The following is a 6,783-nucleotide window of genomic DNA, read 5'->3' as shown; positions in this document are numbered from 1 at the left end:
TTCTATTCAACATTGTACTAGAGGTCCTAGCCAATGCAATTAGAGAAGAAAGAAGAATTTTTTAGATTAGAAAGGAAGAAGAGAAACAGACAGGATCAAAAATTACCTAAGAATATGAAGAAACTTTGGTATATATGTGTGTGTGTGCTAAAACTTTTCAACTTATATTTTAAACATGTACTGTTTCTTTTATATCCACTATACCTAATAAAACTAAATACATAAATTAATTTCCTAAATTGTTCAATTAGGAAAAATAATATTATTTGTATGTGTGTGTGTTTGTGTGTAACCTTCTAGTTTTCAAAGAAATACTACTTTCATTTCTGATTTTCCCAAGACCCTTGGAGAGTTAGGAGGTGGAGTAGTGCTGTTTCCATTATTCAGAGAATGTCTGATCTCAGAGAGGCGAAGTATCTTGAAATTCCCATGGTCAAGCAGTGGTAGACCCACAGTTAGAATCCCGGTTTTCTAACCACTGGAACAATCACAATACCTGTGCTGCTTAGAATACAAGTCTCAGGGGAAACATTGCAGTTGACTTGTCAGAGATTCCATTAGCCAAATTCAACCAGTAAATCTCCAACATCATTGATAATAGGTTTAGAATAAGATCAAAGTTACAAGTGATAGTTTGAGAGGATTTTCAATCACCAAATGCAAAGTACCTTACACTCCAGCCACCCTGATGAGTTATTGGAGAGTTTATTGATCAATCATGTTGGGTAATCATTGTCAATCTGGAAGCTGTAGGACAGAAAACCTGTGTAACGGCACACAAGTCACTCCCAATAAAAGAAGGAGTGCATAAAGGAAGGTTTTCTTTATAACTAACACACTCTCCTTGTGACTCTCAGATTCCTAGCGATGCTCTTGTTCTTAACTATGGATGTATTTTCTCTCTATATGTGTTTGAGTTTTTCCTTTATCTTAAACATCTAATAGCCAGTGAAGGACAGGGATTGCCCCTGCAGTTCAAAGATCTACACTGTAAGGTTTGAATACATATGGGAAACATAAAATCCCAAGTCCTGCTCTATTGCTCCCCAGCTAGGTATCTTGGACAAGATTTGCACCTGAGCTCCAGCTTTCAGGTCGTATCTAAAGAGGGCAAATTGTTATGGAGGAATATCTGAAAATGGACCTGTTGCCCTTCCAATCAGTCTTTCTAGGAAATGAGGACTAAAGTAGGCAAACAATACTATCATTGTTTTTATTTTCAGTTTTCTACCGGAAACTGGTCTGTTCAACTTGTGAACTGACAGACTATTCATCCCTTGTAGGGGCCACCCCTTTCACCAATCCTTCTCTGATAGCTTAGTGAGCCCCATTTCACTATCTGCCCTCTCCTCTCACTTTACTGGCTGTGCAAGATTCCTAGCCGCTTTTCAGTTCCTCCCTTGAACTTTAATCATTCAAGGACACTGCAGTGTAAGCACCTTGAAAGCAGTATTACATTACACTCAACTGTCTCCAATACGTCGGCCACCTGACGTGAAACGCCAACTCATTGGAAATGACCCTGATGCTGGGAAAGATTGAGGGCAGGAGAAGGGGGAGACTGAGCATGAGATGGTTGGATGGTATCACCGACTCAACAGACATGAATTTGAGCAGACTCCCGGAGATAGTGAAGGACAGGGAAGCCCGGTGTGCTGCAGCCCGTGAGGTCACAAAGAGTTGGACATGACTTAGTGACTGAACAGCAACTGGCTAATCACACAAACCTCTCTCCTGGCTAATTCATAACACTGAGCAGATATGAAGAAGGGTAAGAGAAAAGAATGCAACAGATAAAACGCACAACTCTGTGTCCATAGCTTAGATTACGAAATGGCACATTACCACGACCTTGGGGATCCCACCTGTGTCTCTCACCAGTCCCATCGTTGACATTGTTTAACTTAATCAAATTTAAAGTCAAATAATATCTTCACAATTTTGCTAAATGATACAAGGAATCTGGAGCACCATAACTTTGCTTACTCCTTTTTTTTGTAGTGCATTTTTTTATCTTGTTTTTTTAAATTCTACAGGGTTGATTGATACTATTTTACACAGCCATTGTTTGCATAGGCTTATTCCTCCTTGTGCTCCCTCTTACATCTCAGATCTACATTTGAAGTCCCCTTCCTTTTCATGAAACACTGCCTTCAGAATTTCATTAACAAAAATTACTGCTAGAAGGCACATCCCTGGTGATCCAATGGTTAAGAACTCCCAGCTTCCAAGGCAGGGGGTGCTGGTTCAATCCCTGACCAGGGAACTAAGATCCCACATGCCTCGGGGCATGGCAAAAAAAAAATTACTGGCTGGAAAAGTTTTTATTGATCTGAAAATTAGCTTATTTTACTTTCATTTCTGATGGATTTTCTTTTTGCTAAGAATACGATTCAAGTTGGCATCTGTTTTCTCTGTGTGTGTGCTAAGGCGCTTCAGTCACATGTGACTCTTTGCAACGCTATGGACTGTAGCCCACCAGGCTGCTGTGTCCATGGGATTCTATTTCTTTTGTGAGTCTGTTTCTGTTTTGCAAACAAATTCGTTTGTATCGTTTTTTTAAAGATTCTTATTAGTTTATCAATATCTTTAGTTATTTTTCAGCCCAGCAGGCTTTGTTGGTGTAAGTGGAAGAACTGGTCAGGATATCTTGTATCTTGACTGTTGGACTCACAAACTTTCTACTATCTGTTCATTGTTATCGCAACAGTGATCATGTGTAAACACAGTCTCATGTACAATGATGGAAAAGATGTTTCTTTGGGAAAATATGCTTCCTTTTCTTGTCGCCATAGCAAAGTTCTTGAGAGAGGGGGGAAAACAACAGAATCAAAGAACCAAGGTCACCAGGGAGACACAAAGGATTAAAAGCAGGCAAGTGGGAGGCAGGCTGTACTAACTGCTGAGGCGGAAGCAGTGAACTCCCCTCAGTTGGATGGACTTCCGTGGTCAGGACAGGTGCATCTGAAGAGGCTTGGGAGGATAATGCTGGACATTAGCAAGGCTCTAAATTTAGATCTCTTTCCAGAAATGACACCCATTTAGATGGGGTTCTTAGACCCATCAGATACTGTTGATGAAAACTAACTGTTTGGAAACTCGTTTTTGTAGGTGTCTGTATCAGAAACTCTATAACTCACCACGGATTATTAGATTTGTATTTCTGCCTGAAAATCCAACCAACTTTGAATGTTTTGCTTCCTGGTTCAAAGCTTGAACTTTGCTCTTTTCATTGAATGCCCCCAAACGGTAGATTAATATTAAATGTTAACCAACCCTATATTGCTTACATTTAAAAGTGTAATTTGATAAGAGCTTTTCTCTAACCTATCCAGTGAATGCACTTCAACTGGGAATGAATTCCATGAATATGTGTTCTATTCAACAATTAGTAGAATCTGAAAGAAGTAATTTCTTCTCTGTCAAGCCATTTCCACTAGATTGTCAAATCTTATTGATTTGACTTCTGTATGTAATTTGCGGCTCCATGTAATTTGGGCCTTTGGGTCTCTTTCCATTTAATTTTAAAGTCTTCTGGGAATCACTTCTCTCTTGTCATGCATTACTTGAGAGTTATGCAGAATAATTTTCCATTTCGATGAATGAACCAGGTAGGGAAGACAATCAGGAAGATTCCAATCCCTACCAAGCACTGTTCACACCTGGAGAAGAGAAAAATAGAACATGTGTTTCTTTCTTGGCATTTTGTAATTTTCCCCAAATGTATTAGTGGCAGTTTCTCAGCCATATTTATTAATTTCTCATGAAAATCCAGTCAAAATATTTTGATCTTACCAGTAGTCTTTCAATATTTGCTGTTCTTTTAATAAGCCCTTATGACTATGTTTTGATAAGTGAAGATGAATGATTGTTCTGAGACAAATTCACTTTTATCTGTTTTTGGGTTTTTTTTCAAATTAAAGACATGAGTTTGAGCAAATTCCGAGAGATAGTGAAGGACAGGGAAGCCTGGCATGGTGCAGTCCATGGGGACACAGAGAGTCAGATATGACTTTGCAACTGAAGAACAACAACAAGACTATGTAAATAAGTTCATGAGGGACTTCTGTGATGGTCCAGTGGCTAAGTCGCCACACTCCCAATGCCAGGGGGCCCAGATTCAGTCCCTGGTCAGAGAACTAGATCCCACACGCCGCAACTAAAAGTTCACATGGACTCCTCTGTCCATGGAATTCTCCAGGTAAGAATACTGTAGTGGGTAGCCATTCCCTTCTCCAGGAGATCTTCCCGACTGAGGGATCAAACCTGCATCTCCTGCATTGAAGGAGATTCTTTACCATCCGAGCCATCAGAGAAGTCACAAAATATGCAGAATTTTAAGTAAAAGTAAGACAATATTGTATGTTCGTGTATCTCAGTGTTCCTTTTCCTTGTCAAAGTGTTAGCTGCTCAGTCGTGTTCAACTCTTTTCAACCTCATGAACTGTTAGCCTGCCAGGCTCCTCTGTCCATGGCATTCTCCAGGCAAGGATACTGGAGTGGGTTGCCATTCCATTCCCTTCTCCAGGAGATCTTCCCAACCCAGGGATCGAACCCTGGTCTCCCGCATGGCCGGCAGGTTCTTTACCGTCTGAGCCACCCGAGAGCCATAGAAACATTTAGTACCCCTGTTATTTCACTAGGGGGAGCTGTTGGCCCTTCATTACTCAATGAGGCAGCCGTGGAATAGGCCCTGTCTGTGAGGCTCCTTTCTGATTGTTTCATTATCATGTCAAGCTCCGCACTATTACGAACAAACTCTCTAATCCTTCAGAGAGGCAGTAAAGAAGCTCCGAGAAAGAAGCTGATAAACTCAGTTAGATACCTTGGAAACTTCTAAAGCATGTTCAGCTGGCTTCAGGCCCATCATCAAATACTAACTACTCTAATACAAAAAGTAAAATTTATAAAAATTCCTTACAAGAAACTCATTAAAGTTGAAAGGAATGGTAGGTCGAAAGGGACATAGTTAATGGTCTCAAAATTGCTTATTAAAGAAAGAACAGCCATGAACATGTTGTCAATTAACCAGGTTTTTCTTTTTTTTTTTCCCTATTCATTTCAAAGAATCTGGGTATTCCTAACCCTCACAGCTTGAGGATGTTAAAGAGTTCCTACACTCACCTAGATCTGAATTTCCAGTGCCTTGCTAGACCATTCTGTCCCTGCGGAATCTTAGTTCCCTGGGAAGTCCTCCCTCTTTTATGGTTCCGGCTTCTTCTGGGGTCCAAATGGTTACAGAAGCGGGGAGCAAACATTCCCCCCACCCCACCCCTCACCCCCCGGCACAGCACATCCCTCCCAGGATGTGACTCCAATACTTTGACCATGTGATGCAAAGAACTGACTCATTGGAAAAGACCCTGATGCTGGGAAAGGCTGAGGGCAGGAGAAGAGGGTCAAAGAGGATGAGATGGTTGGATGGCATCATTGATTCCAGTGACATGAGTTTGAGCAGACTCCAGGAGATAGTGAAGGACAGGAAGCCTGGTGTGATGCAGTCCATGGGGTCTCAAAGAGTTGGACATGACTGAGCGACTGAACAACAAAACAGTTGCTTTACAATGTCGTATTAGTTTCAGGTATAGAGAAAGTGAATCAGTTATACATGTGCACATGTCCACTTTTTAAAAGATTCTTTCCCCATACACTACTATATATAAAGTAACTAATAAGGACCTCCTGTATAGCAGGGAGAACTCTTAATTCTCTTTTCCTCTTTTCTTTCTGTTATCAAATTCCAGCTCCTCAGAAATATCACCCAGATAATCTGCTGATAAGCAGACCAAGTTGTGTTTCTTCTTACTGTGGGGGCGAGGGAGGCAGGGCCTGGGTTGGGGAAGGGGATGAAGAATCAGAGAGAGGAGGCCAAAGCTGGGATCCTCACTGAGATTCTGATGTCTGGTTAAGGTGGGTTTTCACATGAAGGAGACTTGATGGAGGTCGGGTGAGCCCACCAGCCTCACCATTAGGACTGTTCAACACAGCGGGCGAAGATTTAGAGGCAGGAGTTGAAAGAGGCTCTGGGTGTAAATTATCTGCAATGTTCTCTGTTGAAAAGCTGTTGGTCTTTCAGGAAGATATGGGAAGACCAAGGAATCTGTAGCTTTCTGAGCAGGCGTTTCCTGGAATAGTAAACACATTCAGGAGAACAGTGGAGTCACATCGATGCAATGAGCTGGGCGGGAGGAGACAGATCCTCCTGAGACAGTTTGGGTCTCAATCCCAAAAACTGAGACAGTGTGGGTCTCAGCCCCAAAAGAGCCTGGCATGGAAGAGCCTGGTTCCTACAGGTGTGTGGTCCCCAGCACCCGCTCTGCACTTACTCCACAGGCATCTGGGGCTATTTACCCAGTCTCTGTGCCCGGGAGATAACTCAGCCTTGCATTTCACGTTATCAGATTGTCTCCTGAGCACTCAGAGAACCTGAGCATTCCTGGAGTTGAAGGTCACATGGGAGAGGCTGGGGTGAGTAGCAGGGGTTTCTAGAAGCTCCAGGAAACAGCAGACTAGTGGGAAGGGGCACGCACGCTAAGTCGCTTCAGTCATGTCTCTTTGTGACCCCATCCATGGACTGTAGCCCTCCAGGCTTCTCTGTCCATGGGATTCTCCAGGCAAGAATACTGGAGAGGGTTGCCATGCCCTCCTCCAGGGGATCTTCCTGACCCAGGAATCGAGCCCACCTCTCTTGTGTCTCCTCCATTTTCAAGCAGGATCTTTACCACTAGTGCCACTTGGGAAGCCCAGTGTGCAGATACTGAGTCCTGAATACACACCGGCCCTC

At 42.5% G+C, this 6,783-nt stretch overlaps 1 long non-coding RNA gene across 1 annotated transcript in view; it reads right to left on the bottom strand.

Annotated features, from left to right (window-relative positions):
- Window positions 1-1,201: 1,201 nt before the first annotated feature.
- Window positions 1,202-6,783, bottom strand: part of LOC145534843 (uncharacterized) — a 29,969-nt gene continuing 24,387 nt past the window's right edge. The window contains exon 3 of the long non-coding RNA XR_014075014.1: window positions 1,202-3,662. This is a non-coding gene — a long non-coding RNA (uncharacterized LOC145534843). The remainder of the gene's footprint in view (window positions 3,663-6,783) is intronic.

This window comes from Giraffa tippelskirchi, chromosome 14, assembly GCF_054371585.1.
Source record: "Giraffa tippelskirchi isolate mGirTip1 chromosome 14, T2T-mGirTip1v1.2.pri, whole genome shotgun sequence".
Lineage (NCBI taxonomy): Eukaryota > Metazoa > Chordata > Mammalia > Artiodactyla > Giraffidae > Giraffa > Giraffa tippelskirchi.
The sequence above is the reverse complement of the archived record's forward strand: the minus strand, read 5'-3'. Positions and strand labels throughout refer to the sequence as shown.